Source organism: Lutra lutra, chromosome 1, assembly GCF_902655055.1.
Source record: "Lutra lutra chromosome 1, mLutLut1.2, whole genome shotgun sequence".
NCBI classification, from domain to species: domain Eukaryota; kingdom Metazoa; phylum Chordata; class Mammalia; order Carnivora; family Mustelidae; genus Lutra; species Lutra lutra.
In genome coordinates this window covers 110,997,481-111,009,588 of record NC_062278.1, presented here as the reverse complement: position 1 = coordinate 111,009,588, position 12,108 = coordinate 110,997,481, and the positions used below count along the sequence as shown (strand labels likewise).

At 40.2% G+C, this 12,108-nt stretch overlaps 1 long non-coding RNA gene across 1 annotated transcript in view; it reads right to left on the bottom strand.

Moving 5' to 3' along the window:
* The window catches only part of LOC125101957 (uncharacterized), a 28,811-nt gene extending 20,014 nt beyond the window's left edge, over positions 1 to 8,797 (bottom strand). The window contains exons 1-2 of the long non-coding RNA XR_007127988.1: positions 8,167 to 8,797; positions 7,316 to 7,477 (exon numbers count right to left, since the gene is read on the bottom strand). This is a non-coding gene — a long non-coding RNA (uncharacterized LOC125101957). The remainder of the gene's footprint in view (positions 1 to 7,315; positions 7,478 to 8,166) is intronic.
* Between the last annotated feature and the right edge of the window lie 3,311 nt (positions 8,798 to 12,108).

The window sequence follows — 12,108 nt, the reverse complement described above, 5'->3', positions numbered from 1 at the left end:
ACCAATTAATAACAAAATCAAAGAAACATATCGACAATAATACAATAATAGTAGGTGACTTTAACACTCCCCTCACTGAAATGGACAGATCATCCAAGCAAAAAATCAACAAGGAAATCAAGGCCTTAAATGACACACTGGACCAGATGGACATCACAGATATATTCAGAACATTTCATCCCAAAGCAACAGAATACACATTCTTCTCTAGTGCACATGGAACATTCTCCAGAATAGATCACATTCTTGGTCCTAAATCAGGTCTCAACCATTATCAAAAGATTGGGATCGTTCCCTGCATATTTTCAGACCACAATGCTCTAAAGCTAGAACTCAATCACAAGAGGAAATTTAGAAAGAACCCAAATACATGGAGACTAAACAGCATCCTTCTAAAGAATGAATGGGTCAACCAGGAAATTAAAGAAGAATTGAAAAAATTCATGGAAACAAATGATAATCAAAACACAACGGTTCAAAATCTGTGGGACACAACAAAGGCAGTCCTGAGAGGAAAATATATAGCGGTACAAGCCTTTCTCAAGAAACAAGAAAGGTCTCAGGTACACAACCTAACCCTACACCTAAAGGAGCTGGAGAAAGAACAAGAAAGAAACCCTAAACCCAGCAGGAGAAGAGAAATCATAAAGATCAGAGCGGAAATCAATGAAATAGAAACCAAAAAAACAATAGAACAAATCAACGAAACTAGGAGCTGGTTCTTTGAAAGAATTAATAAGATTGATAAACCCCTGGCCAGACTTATCAAAAAGAAAAGAGAGAGGACCCAAACAAATATAATCATGAATGAAAGAGGAGAGATCACAACGAACACCAAAGAAATACAGACAATTATAAGAACATACTATGAGCAACTCTATGCCAACAAATTTGACAATCTGGAAGAAATGGATGCATTCCTAGAGACATATAAACTACCACAACTGAACCAGGAAGAAAGAGAAAGCCTCAACAGACCCATAAGCAGTAAGGAGATTGAAAGAGTCATCAAAAATCTCCAAACAAACAAAAGCCCAGGGCCAGACGGCTTCCCGGGGGAATTCTACCAAACATTTAAAGAAGAACTAATTCCTATTCTCCTGAAACTGTTCCAAAAAATAGAAATGGAAGGAAAATTTCCAAACTCATTTTATGAGGCCAGCATCACCTTGATCCCAAAACCAGATAAGGAACCCATCAAAAAAGAGAACTACAGACCAATATCCTTGATGAACATAGATGCAAAAATTCTCGCCAAAATACCAGCCAACAGGATTCAACAGTACATTAAAAGGATTATTCACCACGACCAAGTGGGATTTATTCCAGGGCTGCAAGGTTGGTTCAACATCCGCAAATCAATCAATGTGATACAACACATTAATAAAAGAAAGAACAAGAACCATATGATACTCTCCATAGATGCTGAAAAAGCATTTGACAAAGTACAGCATCCCTTCCTGATCAAAACTCTTCAAAGTGTAGGGATAGGGGGCACATACCTCAATATTACCAAAGCCATCTATGAAAAACTCACCGCAAATATCATTCTCAATGGAGAAAAACTGAAAGCTTTTCCGCTAAGGTCAGGAACACGGCAGGGATGTCCGTTATCACCACTGCTATTCAACATAGTACTAGAAGTCCTAGCCTCAGCAATCAGACAACAAAAGGAAATTAAAGGCTTCCAAATCGGCAAAGAAGAAGTCAAACTATCACTCTTTGCAGATGATATGATACTATATGTGGAAAACCCAAAAGACTCCACTCCAAAACTGCTAGAACTTGTACAGGAATTCAGTAAAGTGTCAGGATATAAAATCAATGCACAGAAATCAGTTGCATTTCTCTACACCAACAACAAGACAGAAGAAAGAGAAATTAAGGAGTCCATCCCATTTACAATTGCACCCAAAACTATAAGATACCTAGGAATAAACCTAACCAAAGAGACTAAGAATCTATACTCAGGAAACTATAAAGTACTCATGAAAGAAATTGAGGAAGACACAAAGAAATGGAAAAATGTTCCATGCTCCTGGATTGGAAGAATAAATATTGTGAAAATGTCTATGCTACCTAAAGCAATCTACACATTTAATGCAATTCCTATCAAAGTACCATCCATTTTTTTTCAAAGAAATGGAACAAAGAATCCTAAAATTTATATGGAACCAGAAAAGACCTCGAATAGCCAAAGGAATATTGAAAAAGAAAGCCAAAGTTGGTGGCATCACAATTCCGGACTTCAAGCTCTATTACAAAGCTGTCATCATCAAGACAGCATGGTACTGGCACAAAAACAGACACATAGATCAATGGAACAGAATAGAGAGCCCAGAAATGGACCCTCAACTCATCTTCGACAAAGCAGGAAAGAATGTCCACTGGAAAAAAGACAGCCTCTTCAATAAATGGTGTTGGGAAAATTGGACAGCCACATGCAGAAAAATGAAATTGGATCATTTCCTTACACCACACACGAAAATAGACTCAAAATGGGTGAAGGATCTCAATGTGAGAAAGGAATCCATCAAAATCCTCGAGGAGAACACAGGCAGCAACCTCTTTGACCTCAGCCGCAGCAACATCTTCCTAGGAACACCACCAAAGGCAAGGGAAGCAAGGGCAAAAATGAACTATTGGGATTTTATCAAGATCAAAAGCTTTTGCACAGCAAAGGAAACAGTGAACAAAACCAAAAGACAACTGACAGAATGGGAGAAGATATTTGCAAATGACATATCAGATAAAGGGCTAGTGTCCAAAATCTATAAAGAACTTAGCAAACTCAACACCCAAAGAACAAAGAATCCAATCAAGAAATGGGCAGAGGACATGAACAGACATTTCTGCAACGAAGACATCCAGATGGCCAACAGACACATGAAAAAGTGCTCCATATCACTCGGCATCAGGGAAATACAAATCAAAACCACCATGAGATATCACCTCACACCAGTCAGAATGGCTAAAATTAACAAGTCAGGAAATGACAGATGCTGGCGAGGATGCGGAGAAAGGGGAACCCTCCTACACTGTTGGTGGGAATGCAAGCTGGTGCAACCACTCTGGAAAACAGCATGGAGGTTCCTCAAAATGTTGAAAATAGAACTACCCTATGACCCAGCAATTGCACTGCTGGGTATTTACCCTAAAGATACAAACGTAGTGATCCGAAGGGGCACGTGCACCCGAATGTTTATAGCAGCAATGTCTACAATAGCCAAACTATGGAAAGAACCTAGATGTCCATCTACAGACAAATGGATAAAGAAGAGGTGGTATATATACACAATGGAATACTATGCAGCCTTCAAAAGAAATGAAATCTTGCCATTTGCGACGACGTGGATGGAACTAGAGGGTATCATGCTTAGCGAAATAAGTCAATCGAAGAAAGACAACTATCATATGATCTCCCTGATATGAGGGAGAGGAGATGCAACATGGGGGGTTGAGGGGGTAGGAGAAGAGTAAATGAAACAAGATGGAATTGGGAGGGAGACAAACCATAAGTGACTCTTAATCTTACAAAACAAACTGAGGGTTGATGGGGAGAGGGGGTTGGGAGAGGGGGGTGGGGTTATGGATATTGGGGAGGGTATGTTCTATGGTGAGTGCTATGAAGTGTGTAATCCTGGCGATTCGCAGACCTGTACCCCTGGGGATAAAAATATATGTTTATAAAAATTAAAATTAAAAAAAAAAAAAGAAAGAAATATACAGGGGTGCCTGGGTGGCTCAGTGGGTTAAATCCTCTGCCTTCAGCTCAGGTCCTGATCCCAGGTTCCTGGGATCAAAAAATAAGGATAATTCATTTTGGAGAGTAGTTTGCAGTTTCTAAAAAACTTCCATACTCACTTTTTTATTGGATTGACATAACATAACAACTTTATATTAGCTTTTGCTACCTAAAAAACCACTCCAAATCTTAGTGGCTTGAAAAACAATCAATTGTTCTCACAGGGTGTACTCTTTCAGGTGGTTTTGCTCATCTTAGCTGTGTTGTTCATGGGTATAGGGGTTAACTGGGGGTCAGGTGGTGTAGGATGACTCATCTGGGACAAATTGGCTCTGCTCCACCTTCTGGGACCAGTGTGTTAGCCTAAGCATGCTCTACAGGTGGTAATGGAGAACGCCCACCAGAAAGCAAGTAGAAACACAAAGGCCCCTTGAAGGCTAAGCTCAGAACTCTTTTGCTGTCATTTCTATTTTATTTTATTGCCCAAAGCACATTATATGGCAGCACTTCACAGTGTAGGGAAATAGCCTCTTCCCTTTTGGGGGAGATCACATGGCAAAAGGCTTGGTTATGGGAGCAGGTAAAAAATTCGGAAACTTAGTGCAATCTTTTATAAAGACACTGTGGTAAAAGGGCAAGCATTACTATCATTATGCTTATTCGATGTGCAAAGAACCTGAATCTCAGAGAAGTTAAATGATTTTTTTTTTACCCCATGGAGTAAAGCTGGGTCTTTTGACACCAAATGCCATTCACTTCTATTGCACCACAGATTTGCTTAGGAACCCATGCGCTAACGTTAGACGGAGGGGATTCTAGGAGAATGATCCTTGAGAGACTGAATATTGTCAACGGTCAGTGGCCAGACCATATATATGAAAACAGAACTCTGTCCCACAACCTCTGCAACAGCTAGTCCAGGAAAACAAACCACAGCTTCTGCAAAGCTGACCCCAAACAGTCAGGACCTGACCAATAGCTGCCAGCTGCCCTAGTCCCCCTACTTCTGCTTTAGGACTAATCAGAGAAAGCCAAGTATTCTCCCCTAAATAGTCGCATAGGATGCCTCTGTTCTAGGTAGTCCTCCTTCAGCTCCCCATGCCAAAATCTCCAATCTCTTGGGGCATACTTGAAGCCTCCCCTTTGCTCACTACAAAACTTTCAGACTCTCTTGCCTGCTTTTGCCAGAAGTATGATGGTAGCTGACTCCCTTGCTAAAGCAAGCTCTAAGTAATAGTCTTTGCTTTTTCTCATTGGAGTGGTCTTTATTTCCACACCCTGCCACCTAGAGACCAAACAGGAGACTCTTTAGGTCCTGCCTGTAAGGTCAGAGGAATGGAGACTGAACCCAAAATATTCACTTTAGATGGCCCCAGTGTTTCCCCAGCATTGGGCAACCATCTTGACTCTTGACTCCAGGAAGTGATTGAAGTCTTTATTTTAAAATGTTTTATCACCAGCCATCAGGGAGATTCAAATTAAAACCACATTGAGATACCACCTTACACCAGTTAGAATGGCCAAAATTAGCAAGACAGGAAACAACATGTGTTGGAGAGGATGTGGAGAAAGGGGAACCCTCTTACACTGTTGGTGGGAATGCAAGTTGGTGCAGCCACTTTGGAAAACAGTGTGGAAATTCCTCAAGAAATTAAAAATAGAGCTTCCCTATGACCCTGCAATTGCTGGGGTAAATACTGGGTATTTACCCCAAAGATACAGATGGTGTGAAAAGAAGGGCCATCTGTACCCCAATGTTTATAGCAGCAATGGCCACGGTCGCCAAACTGTGGAAAGAACCAAGATGCCCTTCAACGGATGGATGGATAAGGAAGATGTGGTCCATATACACTATGGAGTATTATGCCTCCATCAGAAAGGATGAATACCCAACTTTTGTAGCAGCATGGATGGGACTGGAAGAGATTATGCTGAGTGAAATAAGTCAAGCAGAGAGAGTCAATTATCATATGGTTTCACTTATTTGTGGAGCATAACAAATAACATGGAGGACATAGGGAGATGGAGAGGAGAAGGGAGTTGAGGGAAATTGGAAGGGGAGGTGAACCATGAGAGACTATGGACTCTGAAAAACAATCTGAGGGTTTTGAGGGGCGGGGGTGGGAGGTTGGGGGAACCAGGTGGTGGGTATTAGAGAGGGCACAGATTGCATGGAGCACTGGGTGTGGTGCAAAAACAATTAATACTGTTATGCTGAAAAGAAATTAAAAAATAATGTTGTATCCTTGGGGAGCCTGGGTGGCTCAGTGGATTAAGCCTCTGCCCTTAGCTCAGGTCATGCTCTCAGGGTCCTGGGGTTGAGCCCTCCATCAGGCCCTCTGCTCAGTAGGGAGCCTGCTTCCCCCTCTCTCTCTGCCTACTGTGATCTCTGTCTGTCAAGTAAATAAATAAAATCTTTAAAAAAAAATGTCTTACCCTTGTATCCTTTTCCTGCAATAAGTTGTGGATTTTAAGCATTGGCATTTTGGGTCCTATGAGTCCTCTTAAACAAACACTGACTAAACACAAAACTGGAGCCAATCCATATCTGTCAACTGCTGAATATGTAAGAAAATGTGGTACATCCATACAATGGAATACTTTTCAGCAATTACAAACTAAACAAAAAAAAATGAGATACAATAAGCCACATGTCACATACTTCCACTTACATGACACTTTTGGAAAAGGCAAACTTCTAGAGACAAAAAGCAGATCAGTGGTTGCTAAGGACTAGCTGTGGGAGTGGGGATTGACCACAATTGGGCACGGAGGACCTTTTTGGAAACATTCCCTCATTTAGAACATTTGGAAATGTTCTAAGATGGATTGTCATGATGGTTGCCCAACTGTGTACATTTACTAGAAACCACTTAACTAGGAATTTACAATGGGTGAATTTTAGGGTATGTGTTTTATACCTCAATAAGGCTGTTTTAAAAAAAAGCATTTTGAAAAACAATGTGCCTTGGAAAAGAATAAACACATAGTGTGGATGAAAAGGAAACACTGTCAGGAGAATTGCCAAGGACCCAATGTTTGCTGTAACATTAGTTGCTGCACTCTATGGAAGCTGGATACTCAGAACTCATTCCTTGAATATAATTCCACTATGACTGGAGTGGGACCTTCTCAAGAGTCTTCTGTTTGACCCATTGTTTCTTACTTTATTTGGCTTTTAGCACCCAAAAGGTCAGCACTGGTAGGCGTCACAGGTACCTGGGCTTTCGAGTCAGACAGAGAGGGCACAGTTTCAACTCTGGTTCTGTCATGTATCAGCTGTGTGACATTGGGCATATAATTTGGCTTCTCCAACCTTTGATTCCCTCACATATAAATTGGGACTAATAATTCATATCTCATGAGGTAGTTGTGAAGATAATATTAACTGGTACATAACAAACTATCCCAAACTTGAAGGATTAAAAACAATCATTTGATTACATTTAGTGATTCTATGGGTCAGAAATTCTGGAAAGGTTTGTTTGGGTGGTCTGTACCTGACCCACATGGTATTAGTGGGGGCACCTGGACTGGGGGATCTACTTCCAAGATTTTTTCTTCACTCACATGCCTGGTGCCTCCATGATCATGTGTCACTCTAATCATTAGGGCCTTTCCATGAGATACAAGCTCCTCACAACATGGTGGTCTTGGGTAGTTGTGCTTACACAATGGATGACTTCTCCAACAGTCAGGAGGTAGAAGCTGCCAGGCAAGTTGGGGCACTATCTGGAATGGCAGAGCATCACTTTCACTGAATGTTATTGGTCAAAGCAGCCCCAGGACCCACCCACCCCCACAAGGTAGGTGTGGGTGGGTTAGAAGGTCACATTTTCACCTGAGCGCATGGACTATTGAGATAGTATCTCGATGATACTATCGAGAAATACTGAAAATACAATCTACCACAGAGTTATTGGCCACCTACTGCAGGGGTTGGCAAAACTTTACAGTAAGGACCAGGTAGTAAATATGTCAGACTTTATAAGCCATGTGCTCTCTGTCATGATTTCTCAACTCTGGTCTTGTAGCACAAAGGTAGTTAGTCATAGACAAGATGTCATAGATAAATTCTAAATGAAGAGTTGTAGCTGTTTTCTAATAAAATTTTATTTACAGAATGGAGGAGGCCAGATTGGTCCATGGGCTATAGTTTGTGACCTCTGATATAATTCATGACATATAATAAGTGATCAGTAAAAGTAGAAATTATTATTGTCATCATTATTAAAAGCCTTTAGAAAGCCCCTAACCCACTGTCTACCTCTCCTTCTATTTATAAGGTAATCTGACTTAGCCAACACTCACAGTTTAGTGTCTCTGGTCATCTATACACTCCCTCTTTTCACTTTCCTCCATGACTGGCACCTACACTGCAGGTTCCAGTAAACACCACCCCCCCCACACACACACCCCACCTTAACATCAGTTCTCCTTCTCCCTGATGGAGCCATGCAGGTTTGGTGGGGTTTATACCATACCCTTTTTAAGGCTCTCTTTAAGGCTCTTTTTACGAAAGAGAATACAAAATTGAAGCAAGAGTGAATCTTTTCCTAGAATGAAAAAAAAAAATCACAATAAATACATTTTAAAATACTGAAAACCCCACAAAGTGCAGAAAAATGACATACACTGACATCTATCATATTTCCCCTAAAATCTAATCAAATTTTTATTTGATTTTGTAATATCATTTACTCTAGAGAGACTAGAAAGATAATACAGTTTTCTTCTACCATGGTTAATCAATTCTTTACAAAAACATTATTGATAGTTTAGGAAAGTTCCTTTATGCTTTATTAATAATGCCATCTGAAGTTTTAGGATTGTTGTCAAACAAGGGAACTTCTGTCAAGTTTTTTTCTTGTGTGAGTAGGATGTTTTCAGGGCATTTCAGGTTTCTTTGTACAGTGACTCATCTTAAGTACTCTGAATCAAGCTGCTCATTAATGAGCTCACTGTTGATGTCCTTGGTATGGTATATATTATCAGTTTTTTATTATCCTTCATTGATATTATCGTTCCAGGTCAGGTTTACAGAATATTTTAAAATTTTCCAAAGTGCTTGCATGATTCACTTCACTTTGTTGATTGGATTATCAAACAATCCAAGAGTTACTTACTAATTTTATTAGAAAGTTATCTTTCTCTTTTTTTTTTTAAGATTGAATTATTTATTTGACAGAGACACAGTGAGAGAGGGAACAGAAGCAGAGGGAGTGGGAGATGGAGAAGCAGGCTTCCCACTGAGCAGGGAGTCCGATGTAGGCCTCAATCCCAGGCTCCTGACCTGAGATGAAGGCAAAGGCTTAAGGATTGAGCCACCCAAGCACCCCAGTTATCGCTTTCTCTTGAAGAAATATTGTCTTTGGTGATTTTTGGCTTTGTTAAAATTTGCCTTTCAAGATCAGAAAGTTTTTATCCAGGGACGCCAGGGTGGCTCAGTTGGTTGGACGACTGCCTTCGGCTCGGGTCATGATCCCGGAGTCCTGGGATCGAGTCCCGCATCGGGCTCCCAGCTCCACAGGGAGTCCGCTTCTCCCTCTGACCTTCTCCTCACTCATGCTCTCTCTCACTGTCTCTCTCTCAAGTAAATAAATAAAATCTTTAAAAAAAAATAAAAAGAAAGAAAGTTTTTATCCATTCCCTCACTAGTGTCGATGCCCATTGTTCTGAATTCCATTAATGTTTTAAAAAGTCCCTGAATTTTTATTATGAAAGGTTTTAAACATGCAAAGTGATTGTTTACTAGTACAATAAATATCCACTAATTTTCATTTGAATTGTCTTTCAATTCTTCAATAAATTAATATTTAAAGACTAAAACAAGGTATCCTTCATGTATGTTCAAATCAGAAAGCCATAAATTCTCACTTGCTTTACTGAAATGTTCTTATGTCTTTTCAAATCGCAGCTAAAATGGTTTATTTGAACATTACCAACTTTCTGAATAAAATTGTGCATCTTATTTATGTTCAGATATGTGAAATACATAAGTGTGTCCCATTCAATTAAGACCAAGTGTATACCCAACTTCCTCATCGCTAGACCACCCCCACACCCAAAAAACAAAACAAAACAAAACACCCTACAATCTATTTTATGCTACCTGACACTAGCAACGTTGAGATAAAGGCAGATTCAGAGTAGGAAAGGATTGTGATTTTAACTAAAAGTGATTAAAATAACCTTACCCAGGAAAACAGTATGGAGGTTCCTCAAAAAGTTAAAAATAGGGCTACCCAACACCCAGCTATTGCACTACTAGGTTATATGTCCAAAGGATACAAACATAGTGATTTGGAGGGGCACATGCACCCCAATGTTTATAGCATAGCCAAACTATGGAAAGAGCCCAGCTGTCCACTGAAAGAAGAATGGGTAAAGAAAATGTGGTCTATCTATCTATACACAATGGAATATTACTCAGCGGTCAAAAATTGCCATTTGTAACAATGTGGATGGAACTAGGGGGTGTTATGCTAAGCAAAATAAGTCAGTCAGAGAAAGACAAATATCATATGAATTCACTCATATGTGGAATCCAAGAAACAAAACAGACGAACATTGGAGAAGGGAAGGAAAAATAAAATAAGATGAAAATAGGGAGGAAAACTGTAAGAGATGCTGAACTCTGGGAAACAAATTGAGGGTTGCTGTAAGGAAGCTGTTTGGGGGGAAGGGATAACTGGGTGATGGGCATTAAAGAGGGCACTTGAAGTACTGAGCCCTGGGTATTATATGCAACTGATGAATCTCTAAATTCAATCCCTGAAACTAATAGTACAGTATATATAAACTAAATTGAAATTATAAAGAATTTTTAAAAATACCCTAACTTGGAAATTTTACAAGAACAAACAAATACATTACTAACTTCTATCCCCATTCCCAGTTTTGATTTTGGGTTTTTTTCTTTTTTAAGAAAGAGCAGGAAAGTTCGGCAAAATAGCACAACAAATATGGGAGCAGGGGATCCGCGACCTCTTCTGCTAACCACACTGTGAGACTCACGGCAAATCTTTTCTTCTCCAAGCCTGTCTCTGTGTCCTCAACTGAGTATGAATCCACCTTAGCCTGGTTGTAAGTGTCAAGACACAGGGACTGAAGAGGAATCCAGATACCAAAGACAGTGTCATGAGAAACATTTGATTAAAATGTTTTGATTTTTAAATGATTTAAAATCCTTTGAGTTTTCATTCTTTGGGATTATTTTTCTCCAAATTTCATCTTTCTTCAAAACAAAAGGCCCAAAGGATTTTTACCCAGACTCCCCTTGCTGCATCATAAGTATAATCAAAACATACCCTTCGGCTAGAAACATGTTGTCCCAGATGCAAAAAAAAGCCAGCAAGAAAGATCCACATAATTTCCTATACACTGACTCCAAAGAACATTTTGCAGAAGACAATTGATTTCCACCAACACACTCATTAATTTTCATGACACCTTCTCTAAGCTTCAGAAACAAATGAAGTTATTAATATTTGAAGACACTGGGCAGTATTTTCTGGGCCACCTCATTAAAAAGGCTCCACTGTCAACTAAAGAAAAGGAGGAGGGTCTAGAACCAAAATCTAGTCTTAGAGCAGGCTTATGAAAAGCCACAAGCCCCGCCATTCTGACGAAAAAGTGGATTGGAAACACTGGAAGCGTCAAACTGTTTCTCAGAATTGGCACTTCACAGTCCCACATGAGTAGAAAGGAATGTAGGCAGGAGCACACAAGAGGGATGGAAGGACGTCAGAAACCCTCTGCAAACTCCTCCTTCCATCTCAGGGACCACCGTTGGGCCAGGTGCCGATTTATGAACTAATCACTCTCCTTGGAGCTGGGGGTGAAGCATGTGAGCTGTGTGAGAGAAAGATAGATGCCTGAAAAGAAACTGATGCTTTGCAAGGAAAGGGTGGACAATGGGCACTGGGCAGGTAACCCACAGTGTTCATGAACTCATTTTTGAGCTGCCTTGGTTTTGCACTCAACTTCTTTAGCCCTTGACTGTCTCAGATTTCACTGTCCAGTGACAGTGGCCTGCACTTGACTAGCAGTAGAATTTTCTCCTGAGGAGGGAAGCGAGCTGAGAGAAGGCAGGATATTAAGGAGATGGTGTGGAAGATTGCAAAGCACAGAGCTTAAGAGCAGAGCTGAGGACTAAGATTTCCAGCTCTGTTGTCACTAGCTGTTGGATCTCGTGTGCTCAGTCTCAGTGCCCAAATGAGCCTTGGTTTCCCCCTTTTATTAAATGAGGATAACAGTACTGGCCTCAGCATTGTTATGAAGATTAATTGAGATACTAGAGGTGGATTGCTTTGAGCTTGAAACTTCTAATGAATATTTGATTTAAAAAAAAAAAAAACAGC